Raw genomic sequence first — 14,930 nt, 5'->3', positions numbered from 1 at the left:
GACTATTGAATAACTAGTAGTCCACATTTTGTCCTTTCTGCTCTTGCTAAGGCATACCATTTAGTCTGCACTTAATATACAGAAATGTCTCGGATGTATATCTTTCCCTGTTGTGTGTGGCAGTCATTGTCTTACATAAAATAATTTAAAACAACAATATTAATTAACGAGTAACAGTGTATGTATCTGTTGTAAGGTCATTAAGACATATGTAAAAGAAACAATTGATTTAAAAGATTTAAAAACCCTGGAGGTGTGACGTTATGTACCAACGAGGAGAGAAATCTGCTGTGTGGGGATGTGAGGATGCTGTCCAATGGGCGTCTCACGCAAGTATTTTAAAAACTGTACCAAGCTACTCGCGTTTTTAAATGTTTTGAACGTCAGGGTTAGTTTATTTATTTTTCTTTTTTCTCTGGTTAAGGCAATCCTAGGATGTTTTTAAGCGAGACAGACTGACAGGTTTGGGCACCCTTTACATCTTCTGCTAGGAAGTATGTCACTATGGGAGAGAAGCTTTGTTAGATAGAGGCAGTTTAGGGTGTAGGGAGGAGCAGCAGGGTGAATAGTCATACATAGTGTCTGTCATTAGAAACCTCTATGTAGAGCAGAGACGGCCACTTTTTAGATACATTGTATTGCTCTTACAGGCTACCATTACAAATAAAAGTTATGTTTTATTGGCAGGATATTAGATACTTGTCTGAGATCGGTTATCATTAGGGTTTGATTACCCCTGAGAATCCTGCAGTTATTTGGTTTAGTTTTGAGCCTCTTTTTGTGCCTGAGCGAGACTGAGTGGAGACCTGAAAATCAGAGAGGAGACCACTGTGTGTGCAATCTGGGTGAGTCCTGTGTCTGTGTGTAATCTGGGTAATAGGAAAAATGTGTGTGTATATATATATATATATGTATGTATATATATATATATATATATATATATATATATATATATATGTATAATGTGTGTGTGCTGTATGCACAGTAACCACTGCAAAAGTGGACTCCACTGCTATTTTATCTGCTATGGGCTGTAGCCCTGGATTTTTTTGAGACCTAGCAATGCCCCTGGTTTCAGAGCTACCCAAGCATGGAGGTCGGTATTGGGCACTGGGGAAGGCTGGAAGCGAACATTAACCCCTCCAGTGCTGAACAGACAGCTGAGTGTGAAGACAGATGGGACAGCCTCACAAATTAAGCAGCCTCACCAAGAAACTATAGAAACAGTACAGTACTGCAAAAGTATTTTCAAAAAGGAATTCATTTATTTAACATGTTTACTTTAGTAGTAAATAACAATATAAATATTTATTAAAGCTGGGAAATATGTCCAGTTAATGTACATTCTAATGACAATTGGTCATTAAAAAACCCTTCTGCAAGTATGTTACAGCTAGAAGTTTTCTTTTTTAATCAAAACATCTCAGTGATTGCAAACCTTTGAACAGTAGTATGTATAGGTATGTATGTATATAACATATTGACACTATCATTGTAAGCATTACTTTGTTGGCTGGCTGGTCACTGAGAGTTTCATGCCCCTCCCCCTGCTATTGTGATGTAAGCTGTCCATGTGCCACACCCTGTTATTGTGACAGTGCTGCTGCCACATTCTGTTACTGCGTCACTGCTGCTGCCAAACACTCTTATTGAGACACTACTGGTGAGCAGTGGCTATATAAACACTGGTGGTGAAAAACACAGAGTTTTGTTTAAACTCACGTTGCAAAATGTGGAGAATCGCTTTGGTTTTGATTGTAGCTGTCGGGATCCATGCGCTCTTTGCTCTTGAACTGTATACAAATAGCTGGGCAGTGCGCATACCTGATGGCTCTGCAGAGGCAGAACGCATAGCAAGGAAATTTGGTTTCATCAATCTTGGGGAAGTGGTGCTTGGTAGTGATTTCTACCATCTAGTCCATCGGAGCATACAAAAGAAATCTTTCAGCCCTCACTGGGGTAGGCATGTTCAGCTGAAGAAAGAACCCAAGATTAGTTGGTTTGAGCAGCAGACCTTGAAGAGAAGGAAGAAAAGACAAACTTATCCGGAGCCAACAGACCCCCTGTTCCGCAAGCAGTGGTACCTGAATAAAAATGGCAATCCTGACTTAGGCGTTCTGACTGCTTGGAGCCATGGGTACACTGGAAGGGGTGTGGTTGTGACCATTGTGGATGATGGACTTGAAAAGGACCACCCTGATCTGGCACAGAACTATGATCCAATGGCAAGTTATGACTTTAACAGTAATGATCCTGACCCTCAGCCCCGATATGACCCATCCAATGAGAACCACCACGGGACCCGCTGTGCAGGTGAGGTGGCTGCAGTTGCCAATAATGGTATTTGTGGCGCCGGAATCGCCTACAATGCTGCAATAGGCGGTGTGCGGATGCTGGACGGGTTGATCACAGATATTATCGAAGCTCAGTCACTGAGTCTAAACCCACAGCATATTGACATTTATAGTGCCAGCTGGGGCCCTGACGATGATGGTGAGATTGTAGACGGACCAGGAGTGCTTGCTTCTGAGGCTTTCGTTAAAGGAATAGCGAATGGTCGAGGTGGCCTTGGATCTGTCTTTGTTTGGGCATCTGGAAATGGTGGATTGCATTATGACAACTGCAATGCTGATGGGTACTCTAACAGCATCTACACCATTTCTGTGGGTAGTACCACAGAATATGGAAAGGTCCCGTGGTACAGTGAGGCATGCTCAGCCTTACTCACCACTACATACAGCAGCGGCATCAACAACGAAGGGAAGATTGTCAGCACTGATATTCGTCACAAGTGCACAGATCAGTATACTGGCACTTCAGCTTCTGCACCGCTTGCTACTGGAATTCTAGCTCTCGCATTGGAGGCAAACCCAGCTCTAACATGGAGGGATTTACAGCATATTGTAGTAAGATCATCCAATCCCACCCACCTGACTGCTGAAGACTGGGTATCAAATGGAGTTGGACGAAAAGTCAGCCACCATTATGGCTATGGGCTCCTGAACGCTGGACAAGTAGTAGAGCTGGCTAAAATGTGGGAGACAACTCGGCCTCAAAGAAAGTGCCTGATTGAGGTTGTAAACACCCCACAAAAACTGGATTCTAACCTACTGGTGACCGTGAATGTCACTGCCTGTCATGGTTCCCGCAACCACATAGTGTCCCTGGAACATGTCCAAGCCCAAATCTCCCTAAGTTATAGTCGCAGAGGTGACCTGGAAATCTCTCTCACCAGCCCTATGGGCACCCGTTCTGTGTTGATGGCTTTGAGAGCATATGATACCAGCACCGATGGGTACAAAGACTGGTCTTTCATGACGACACACACTTGGGATGAAAATCCACAGGGCATTTGGACCTTGGAACTTTTAAACAAGGGAGGCTATAGGAACCATGGATTTCTTAATAATTTCAGGCTGATTCTGTATGGTACAGAAGAAGACATGATGGCCAGAAGAATCCAGAGGTCTGTAAGGAGAGACTGTTTGACCTTTGACAGCAATGGGTTATGTACAAAATGTGAGTCACCGTATTACATCTTTGGAAAGCTCTGCCTGTCTTATTGCCCTCCCAAGCACTTCAAGACTACGCAGACGGTGGAGACAGAAGGATCTGATGGCTTTACCCGTATTTGTGCTGCTTGCCATCCATCCTGTAACACCTGTAACGGGAAGTCGGACAATAATTGCACTTCCTGCTCACCTTTATCCACCTACAACGCCAAAAGCCATTCCTGCTCACAGGCTCAATCTCCAAGTACAGACCTTAGCACCACCCTGGCACCTGAAACTATAGCCATGGCTGTAGTTATAAGCGGGGCTACTGTAGTCTCGATAGCGAAGCTGTTTTTCATTTGCTGGCTTCTCCGGAGAAGAACTGTAAACAAAGCTCAGTCTTTTGACGTAGAGAAGGGTAAGCTCTGTGCTCCTAAAGATGAGGTGGAAGCTGAACAGGGAGCAGAATCTCAGCTTCTTCAACCTTCATATAGTGATGAGGACTAAAACCACAAGGAAGAGCAAAGACCCAGCCTGGCAATGATACAGAAACATAACTTTTAGGTCATTTTGATGTGACTTACTTGAAAGTTGGTATGGCCACACTCTTGGGGAGGGAATAGTGTGAAGCCATCTCTGATTTGACATAACTGATCTGATTTATCATACGTGGATTAATAAAATCTGTTCTTTCCAAAACAATTCACTACATCACTGACTTCTTAGTTGTGTAACTGAAGATAATTTCTGGGAAAAGGTAGTATTTGTGAAAACAGACAAATATGCTCAACAGGGAAGCTTTGGACGGCTGCAATGCTTAGAGACACGTTTGCCTTGTTAGTTTTTTTCACACATTTGTATTGCATAGTTAGTTACATAGTCTGAAAAAAGACATGCGTCCGTCAAGTTTAGCCTTTTCCACATCTGTTAATTGCTGTTCCAAATTTTGCAAAATCGAGGAAAAAAATACTTCTTGACCCCAGAATGTCCTTATAATTTATAAATGATATTCCTGAATATTATGTTTTTGCATGTATTCATCCAGTTGCCGTTCAGACTCTGATAAAACTACCTCTGCAGGCAGAGAATTCCACATCCTTATTGTCCTAACTGTAAAAAACCCCTTTCCTCTGCCTTAGACTAAATCTCCTTTCTTCCAGTCTAAATGTGTGACGACGGGTCCTATGCATTGTCCTTCTGGCCTGTCTGGTGTCTGTAGATGAGTGTTTAATAATGCTTCTACTACCCCCTTTAATTTTAATACTTTTCCATCACTTTTACCCACCATATCTTTGGTTATTAAACAATATTAATACATTATATATATATATATATATATATATACATATGGAAATAATGAGGACTAAATGTTCCCTTTAATTAAAAAAAATACAAGAAATTGGTAACTAATGAAAAAGATGTGTATTGTCATTAATTAGCTTTCACCAGCTTTACTTCTAATGATTATTACTTAATGAGTATTGTCAGTAGCGTACCTAGCGGGGGGCGGGGGGGGGCGGTCCGCTCATCGGGGGGGTGCCAAGTTGCCGGCACCCGGCACCCCTCCAGAGACGGACAGTAATGTCCGCCGCTGGAGGAGCAGGCTCACAAGGGAGCGGTATCAGAGGTCTTTAACAGACCTCCGGCTTCCTTGAGTGATTTTAAGTCGGTTCCTTTGAACCGGCTTAAAATCACTCAAGGGAGCCGGAGGTCTGTTAAAGACCTCCGATACCGCTCCCTCGCGATCCACGCGGCAACTGCTGCAATCTGACAACAAACCCCGGCGCACAACACTGAAGCCGCGCCCACCGTTGTCCGTGCCCTCTGACCCGGAAGAAGACAGAAGAAGAGGAGCGAAGAGAAAGAAAAGGAGCTGGCTGCTGTAAGAAGAAAAGAGGAAAGGTAGGAAATCATTCAGTGAGAGTGACAGTGAGAGTGGATTGGTATGTGTGGAATCTGTGGATTGGTAAGTGTGGAATCTGTGGATTGGTATGTGTGGAATCTGGATTGGTATGTGTGGATTGGTATGCGTGGAATCTGTGGATTGGTAAGTGTGGATTGGTAAGTGTGGATTGGTAAATGTGTGAGAGTGATGGGTGTTATGCTGTACCATTTCCAATGTCTTTTTCATTATATAATTATACATCATAACTCCCATCACTCTATACTGTTCAATACAGTGGCAGAGCTGGGAGACAGAGGCCTTGCACCCCCACCGCAGGACTCCTGAAAGGTAAGTTAACTTCAAAGGGGGGAGAGGGTAGATAGTTAGGAGGGGGTAGATAGGGAGAAGAGAGTGAGACGGGGGGATAGGGTGTAGATAGGGAAAAGGGAGTGAGAAGGGGTAGATAGGGCAGAAGGGGGTGAGAATGGGTAGATAGGGAGAAAGGAGGGTAGCAAGAATATTGAAATAAAGAGTCAGAATGAGAGAGCGAAAATGAATGGATTAATGTGTGGGTGAATTGTTTGAATGAGTGAGAGAATTAATGAGTTTGTGAGAATGCATCAATGAATATGTGTAAATAATTTGTGTGAAAGAATAAATGATTGTGTGAATGAATTGTGTGAATGAAAGTGAATTAGTGAGTGACTGTAAAAGTGTTTGTGTTAATCATAGGTGTATAGTTGATTTGTCAAAAAGGCAAAGATGGTATAAGCAGGGTGTTTATGGGACAAAAATGGCACAGGCAGGGTGTTTATGGGACAAAGATGGCACAGGTAGCGTGTTCATGGGACAAAGATGGCGTACACTCGGCTGTTTTGGAACAATGCTGACTCATGCTGGGCTGTTTGGGGGCAAAGATGGCACGTCGTATGTGTGTGTAATTTGGGTGCCGGTCAGGTTCTATGTGGGCAATGTGGACGCTGTTTTTTTTGGAGGGTTATTAAAGAAAGCGCTATTATATGTTCAGTAAATGTTATTTAAACGTATTTATTTTACTTATAAGTTATTAATTTATTTTTTCAGATTTCTTGTTGTTTACAGTTGACATACAGTTTACAAATCGGTGCAATAAATATTCTTAACATAATTTTGTAGATGTCTTTACATTTGGTGGGGCGGGGGGGGGGTGCCACTTACAGGATCCGCCCCGGGTGCCAAATACTCTAGGTACGCCCCTGAGTATTGTACTTCATCAGTCATTCCTTTCCTGGGGTAAAAAGGTTGCTGGTAGAATACTGCAGTTTTCTAGTTGACCACTTGATGTCAGTATTGAAATATTTCCCTATTTTTTTGTAAATAAAATATGAAAACACTATTTTTTTTTTATTTAGAAAGTGTTTCACCAGGAAGAAAAAAATAACTAAAACCAAGTTCTTATACGCCGCTAGGGGCCAGCCAGGGAAACAGGTTAATGGAACCATTGCCAAAAAATGGAAAAACTGGGCATAGAAATTACAAATCCTGGCATGATTGAGATGTGTTGGCAAAGCTGCGTGTATTGAGGGCAAACAGGGAATAATGAGTGATTCTGTTCTCAGAGCCATAAGGCAGATTTAAAATGCATTACTAGAGCGCTAGCCATGGGGAACACGGCGAACAATGTTATTTAGAAATGATTTTTTGTAGATAAATTGATCTAAGAAAATGAAGGACAATTTATCATTATGTTTGAAATCACTGCAAAGGCTCTAACAAGATTTAGTTCTCGGAAATTCAGAAACACACTTTTCCTCTGCGGTGGGGGGGGCTTGTTTGCTTGTTTATGTACAGGAACATTTAATGTCACAACAATTATTGTCACATTTTTAAATTAGGAACTACATTTTTCATTTTTTTTTACGCTGTATCTAACAGGGTAATAAATAGTAGAAAACACACTGTTTTACGCTACGTGCTGATTTCTTTTTACATAATGATAATTACCTGCATTACAATATTGCCACGGCTAGAATTTTGCCCACAGCAGGGTTATTTAATTGGTATACCTGAGAATTCTCTGGGTTTGACCAAGTCAAACACAAAGGGTATATCAGTACCCATGAAAATAACCACTATATATAACATTATTAGGGCTGCAACTAACGATTATTTTAATAATCGATTAGTTGGCCGATTATTTTTTCGATTAATTGGATAAAAACATTTTTTTTTTAATTTAAAATAATGTAATAAAAAAACGTACAATTTACACTTTCATCTCTTTATCACAATGGCCTCTCGCTATTCACCTTCTTATTTTACTGACATAATAATAAAAGCTACAAGAACCCAAACACAGTGCTTCTCAAACTAGGTTTTAATACAAAGTTATTAGTAAATATTAATTCATATGTTAACTATTTTTCATATTTAATAAAAACTGAGAAAAAAGCCTTGTTTATATTTTCGTTTATTTACCAAACTGCCCCCAGTTATGCACATCTGACCCCCAGCTTGCCACTCGTGCCCCATGCCTTATACCTCTTATATGCCAGATTCCACTGTGCCCCTGATATGCCACTGTGCCCCCGATATGCCTTATACTCCTTATATGCCAGTGATATCCAACTGAGCCCCCTGATATACCTTTTACCCCCAGATATGTCTTATGCCCCCCTGATATGCCTTATAACTTCCAATATGCCACTCGCCCCCATTTATGCCTTATACCTCCCTATATGCCACTGTGCACCCTGATATGCCACTCCGCTCCCCTGCACCACCCTGAAATTCTCCCTGATTCACCACTCTGCCTCCCCCAGATATGCCACTCTGAAATTAATTATACCCCCCATACACCACTCTACCTCCCCTATACACCACTCTAACTCCCCCAGATATGCCATTCTGCCTCCCTGAAATTCGTTATACCCCCCATACACCACTATAACTCACCCATACACCACTCTGCCTCCTCCCCCCTCCCATACACCACTCTGCCTCCTCCCCCCTCCCATACACCACTTTGCCTCCTCCCCCCTCCCATACACCACTTTACCTTCTCCCCCCTCCCATACACCGCTTTGCCTCCTCCCCCCTCATACACCACTTTGCCTCCTCCCCCCTCCCATACACCACTCTGGCCCCTCCCCCTCCCATACACCAATCTGGCTCCTCCCCCCTCCCATACACCACTCTGGCTCCTCCCCCTCCCATACTCCACTCTGCCTCCTCCCCCTCCCATACGCTACTCTGCCTCCTCCCCCCTCCCATACTCCACTCTGCCTCCTGTCAGCAACCGAGGTTCACAAGACACAAGGGAACCGGGTATAGAGGCAGAGTGGTGTATGGGAGGGGGAGGAGCCAGAGTGGTATATGGGAGGGGGAGGAGTCAGAGGGGTGTATCGGAGGGGAGAGAGAGACAGAAGTGAGAGACCGGCCGACAGTGAGGGGAATCCAGGTACCCTGCAGCGTTGCGGGGGATCTGGATTCTAGTGTTATAATCCGATCTCTGTTTGAGGTCGGATTATATAAGGATAAAATCGATTCGACTAATCGAAAATGAAAATCGTTGACAACGATATTCATTATCGATTATTATCGATTTTATCGATTAGTTGTTTCAGCCCTAAACATTATATATAACATTATATACTTCCCAAGGCAGAGCCACTGTCCTGCACAAAAGTAGTTGGCCTAGTATGATATGTTTAATAACTATTTGTTTATCTTTATTGTTTAAGATTATCTTACACCTATATTGAAAATCAATCATAAAAACAGACTATATAGATGGCAGACTGTATCTATGGTATACAAAGAGTATATATATGTATATAGGACATCTACAGGCATCTCTTCAATTAGCTCAGAACGTTTTGCTGGGTATGAGGGTATCACAGGGTTCTACAGCCTTAAGAGTCGTTTATTAGATGCAGATCTGGACCATTGTGCTACTTGATGTATGTTACGTAGAAAATATTTTGCCTTCATACCCCAGCTTTAGTAGTTACAGGGAGAACAAAAAGTACTTAAGAAAAGTGACATGTAAAATATTGTTGCCGGGAGTCTATGAAGCAGAGGGAGCTCAATGTCTAACTTAAAGGTTTCCATACTCTCATCCGATGACGTATCCAGTCAGGGCATCTTCAGGCAGGCTTTGCTACGACATGCAAATAAAAAGAAGAGCAGATTTATTTTTCTGGTGAACGTGGTTATGAATGGAGTCCCTGTCCATTTTTCTGAAGTCAACGCTTTAATCCCAACGGGTGCCACCTTGGTGCTCCTAAACATTGGAGGATCTGTAATTGTGTAAGAATTTTAAACTGAAAGCTCAGAATTTTTGCTTAGGTTTCTTTTCCCACACTCTGTCACATTCTCTCTCAATGTTTCCCTATCGTCTCTGTCTCTGTCTCCATTTACATAGTTCAGTTTCTTCTCCTCCTCCATGTTCTCCGCATTCTCCTCTGGTGATCTGCTGCATTACCCTGGTCTTCTGGACCACTTCCGCATCAGACCAGAGCCTCAGCGAGGACCACGGGGGGCAACTTCTCTACAGATTGGAGGAATGGGGAAAGAGAAGCATTTCTGCGCTTCTTCTTCTCTGCAGATCTGTTTGCATTATTTTGGCCTCCTGGCGCATTTTCGCATCAAGGCGGAGCTTCGGCATGCACCACTGGACCACTTCCAATCAGGCGAGAGGTTGACCACATGGTGAACGCCGAGGCTCCGCCCTGACGGGAAAGTGCTCCAGGAGGCCAGGGTAATGCAGCAGATCATCGGAGAAGAAAGAAGAATGATCGCAGATTATTGGAGAAGAAAGAAGAAGAATTGCAGATCATCAGAGAAAAAAGAAGAAAAATCGCAAATTACAAAAATGTAATTCATAAACACGTTTCTGTTGTTTTTCTACAATTACTGTGACTTTAAGGTCTGTAGACCAATGCAATATACTCATACCCAGCAAACATTGCCAGAAAAGATGGACATCAGGGGAGGAAAAGGGGGCCAAAAATACAGAGTTGGGGTTGGGTATGTTGGCACCAATAATTTGACTCACACATTTGAAACATTGAGGCAAAAAAGCATCAGTGTTCTCCGGAAATAAACTGCCGCGAGATATAGCGGCTCTCTATATAAATCAATAGGTTCACTTCCACTTGTAAATAAGAGGCTCTGAGACGTGGAACCTTCGGGATGCTGAAATACATTCAATTCAGTAAATTTAATGGCTATGACGTGGGTTACTTATATCCTTACTTTATGTTGTCCACTTCTAACAAATTGGCTCATATTGGTTTCATCAGATGATCGTCTCTGGCTCAATCATTAGTAGGAATGATCGATTTCGCCACTAAACTGTCAGCTATTTCCCCGCGGTGTCAGCGTACCCCTTGGGGAAACTCAACAAATACTGGCTTTTAATGACACCATTATCTCCTGCATATATTTAGCAACCAAAGGTAACACTTTAAACCCGGCTCTCGTTGTCGAATAAAATAATTGAATTAAAAGGGGACGTTTCATCAATTGCTGTTTGATGGCATCACAGCGGCTATTAAGACAGACGAATGGAGGTTAAAAATACAGCGAGCTCTGATTGAACTCATTCTTTGGAGAGATAAGCAGTGAGCCATCCATATGGAGAGAACGTGAAGAACATAATGAGATCAATTGCTTTAAGAGAGTGACACTAAAACACAATATATGTGACACACACAACGCAAAACTCAGAGACACACAAAGTGCTCCGACTGCTGACAAGTGTATACAATCAAGCCCACTGCCATCCATAGACAAACATTGGCAGTAGAACAGCAAGAGCTTAGCGACTTTCAACGTGACATTGTCACAGAATGCCATTTTTTCCAAAAAGTAATTTGGGGCGTAAATGCTGTTATCTGGAAACCTTTCTTAAGCAGCAACAGTTCCGCCACAACGTAGGAGTCCACAGAGGCTCGCAGAACGGGACCTCTGAGCGTTGAAGAACATAGCATATAAAAAAACACCTGCCCTCAGTTGGAACACTCGCTACCAAGTTCCAAACTGCTTCTGCAGGAACATCAGCACAAGGACTGCTCTTCAGGAGCTACATGAAATGTGGTTTCCATAGACAAGGAGCGGCACACAAGCCAAAGATCGTCACTATCTGGTTTCAGTAGGACAAAGATCGTGTGATCGAAGGGAGGTCCGTACAGAAACGGTTTGTCCAAATTGGTGTGGAAGAACTTTGCTGGCCAGCAGAGAGTCCTGATCTCAAACCTCTTCGAACTCCTTTGGGATGAACTGGAACGGAGATTGTGAGCAGGGCGTCTCGTCCGACGTCAGCGCCTGACCTCACAGACACTCTACTGGATGAATGGGCAAAAATTCCCAAAGAAACGCCTCAAAATCTTGTGGAAGCCCTTCCTAGAGGAGTGGAAGCCGTTATAGCTGCAACGGGGGACTGACTACATATTAATGTATTTAGAATGTGATGTCATCAAAGTCCCTGTTGGTGTAAGGTCAGGTGTCCCAATACTTTTGTCCATATAAGTAGTGTATCTACCACAATCCCTTTCGTTATTCTAGAGAATTCCTGACATTTTCCAGAGTGAAATAAAAAATATCATTTTAAAATATTGCAGAGATATTCTAAAAATGCATCAAAAGCTTTTCGCAAACTATAAAAAAAAAAAGACTTTAAACTATTGAAACCCAGAAAGAAAGGATTTTACGTGGGCAGAGGAGCCTTTTGTGGGTTAGTAAATAAAGCTGAACAGCTTTTCACATTTCATTTAATGATTGTATTGCATTTCACGCTGTTTCTTGGTTTGCTGCACTCGTTGTATATATAATAGGTGAAGCTTCTGCATTAGCACCGTTGATTAATTGGTCTTGTTCCGAGGGTGGAGGACAAAGGGCTTTTCAGATGTGATGAGTTTATTGTTTCATCACAACATTGTGATCCTGTTCATAATCAATCATATTGCCTAAGGTCTATGGACCCTAAAATCCTAGAGTAACCCCAGTTACCGGTATATATAAGCTACGGACAGTTTATTTTTCTACCGTTGATACCATTTTCTCTATGTTCAGCCATTATTGGTTGGCAAACTCTACAACTCATTCTGTGCCGATCATACCTTCCTTCTCCTTACTCCATCCTTCCAAGAATGCCAGAACTAGGTTTAGGAAAATAGGGAGGACAGGAGGTTAAGATGGCTGGACGGCTATGATGGATGGCACTCAGATGAAATGCACTAGACACGCGCAAATGGGCCAAAAACGGTTTGGGCAAATTTTTTGATTGTTTTCTTTGCCCATATGTTTCTGGGCAAGGATTTGCATTTCCTGCCTATTAGGTTTGGCCAAATATTCGGGGCCATTTTTTATTCGGTTGCCCACGAGTGCCCACTCTTACTCTCTCTCTCTCTCTCTCACGCCCTCTAAATGTTTCCCTTTCTTCTCTGCCGACCACTTCCGCTGCTTCTGTCTTCTATCTTTTATCTTCTCTTCTATCTTCAATCTGCTATCTCCTTCTCACCTCGTTGCAAGCCCTGTCATTTCGCCCTCACTCGGGGCAATATAGGGGTGCTTGGTGTGAATTCCTCTCCCCAAAATGGGCGGAAGTTCTTGTCGGGTTATGATTGTGGAGAGAAGGACGAAGATAGAAGATGTGGAAGCCAAAGTGGTCGGCAGAAGCGGAAGTAGTCAGCAGAGACGGTAGGGAAACACTTAGAAGAGTGTGAGAGTGTGAGTGAATGCGGACCCGCAAATTCCAAAAATTCTGAGCTTTTTGCTTCATTTTCAGCCGATACGTGGGAGGAGTCTGGCCTATTTTCACGATTTTGCAGGACAAAAAAACGTTTTTTTATTAAATAAACTGAACTCTAAAACGCAAAATTTGGGAAAGTGACACCTTATAGACTTTCATGAACAACGTCTCATCCCTCTGGATTTGAATCGGATCTATAAATTTGAGGTAATAGCTGCTTACAACGTGCATCCTCAGCTGGGATACAAAGGTAATGACTTTAAAACCTAAAAATTGCACTACATTTTCTAAAAACTCCTTAAGCTACTGCCAAATTATTTTAACCTCCGTAAGAGCAGTAACTAACCTAAAAACCTTATTTTAAGAAAAAAAAAAAAGTTGTTGTTTAATAGGAAGGCCAACAGGGGGGAGAAAACATCTTTTTTTTCCTATGTTATAAAATGACTTAATACGCCCCGAGTTTGGAGGTTTCCGTGTATCAGAACGATTGTTGTAATGTGATGCATATATTAATATTTTAAACGGTTTCTCGGTGGAAATGATGCTGGAACGCTAATGTTTTTTTTTGGTTTTTTGTTCCTAGGGCGACAAATACCCCTTGGAAGCGATTCTGATTGTATATATTATTCAAAGTGCGTTGAGATGAATCACTTCGGTAGTTAAGGCTCACGGGTTTTCTTTAGCTCTGATAACTTCATCCTTTTGTTCGCCACGGGTGAGATATGTTACGATCTCTGTGCCACGTATGTAAAGATAACATTTAGATAACGTGCGCCTTTCGTTCTAATTTAATTAACCCTTTAAACATTTTAATTGTTAATTAACCAGAAATAATTCCCCTCCCCCACAAATCCAGTTATATTCCCCTATATAATATGTGCCTCTCTTAATCTTAAATCACCTATATTGGGGATTATACATGCTAAGAACACGTCTTTGGAGTTACGATTCGCATGTTTGAAGCATGACGGGTTATCACTTTTAATGAAAGCAAAATTATTTCTTCTAACTTTTTAATCAGGCTAAGAAACTAGGAAACGCAGCGGGTCATTCCAATCTACATTATTACTGCAATCACAGACCCCGGGAACTCGGAACCCTAAAATAAACATTGATATTTACATAATGTGATATTAATGAAAATATATTTCTATGTGATTAATGAGGAGAATAACATTTGAACATTTCAATATGCGAAATAACAACTAGAGGGACAGTACCTTGTATATCATTATAACGATGAATTATTGTTTCGATTTTGGGGCATTTAGGGTCAAGAACTGCCCCCGACATGCCGGCACAGCATTTCTACCTCACTTTGTGTCTCTAAGTAGCTGAGATTGAAGAAAGGAGCTCAGGTCATTATTCCGAACGTCAGACCCATTGAGCCGACCAAGTCGAGGAACTTGTAACTTCAGGCAGGTGTTTCTAGATATAAAATAGCTAGAAGTTTAGAGACATTAAATATTTTAAGTACACACTTGATTATTATTACAATTTTTACCTCCATGGTGACATCATGACATATTCATATACCAGGATATTCTGGTATGACATCATCAGGAGACATCAAGAGATAACAAAATACCAGAGAGGGTTAGGGGTGTCATAACATATTGTGTTGTCTCTTAGCTTGGACTTGGAAGAAAGAAGTCTCTGGTTCAGTTCACCGAAGCACAAGCTTTGATGGCAGCCATGAAGTTGCCACCAAGCATCAACTGGAAGGATTCAATAAACCTGGTTAATATACCAAAGATCAGTATTGGAAATCAAAGGTATGGGGATCTATGCAGTGTTTAATGAATGAAAGCTCTCA

The 14,930-nt window shown here is 42.0% G+C and overlaps 1 pseudogene; it reads left to right on the top strand.

The window, feature by feature from the left end:
- The first annotated feature begins 1,730 nt into the window (after positions 1-1,730).
- On the top strand, positions 1,731-4,001 carry LOC149282112 (proprotein convertase subtilisin/kexin type 4 pseudogene; annotated as a pseudogene).
- The last annotated feature ends 10,929 nt before the right edge of the window (positions 4,002-14,930 follow it).

Source organism: Sceloporus occidentalis, unplaced genomic scaffold (assembly GCF_023333645.1).
Source record: "Sceloporus occidentalis isolate IW3139 unplaced genomic scaffold, rSceOcc1.0.p SCAF_122, whole genome shotgun sequence".
Taxonomy (NCBI): Eukaryota; Metazoa; Chordata; class Lepidosauria; order Squamata; family Phrynosomatidae; genus Sceloporus; species Sceloporus occidentalis.
This window is presented reverse-complemented; position numbering and strand designations above follow the sequence as displayed.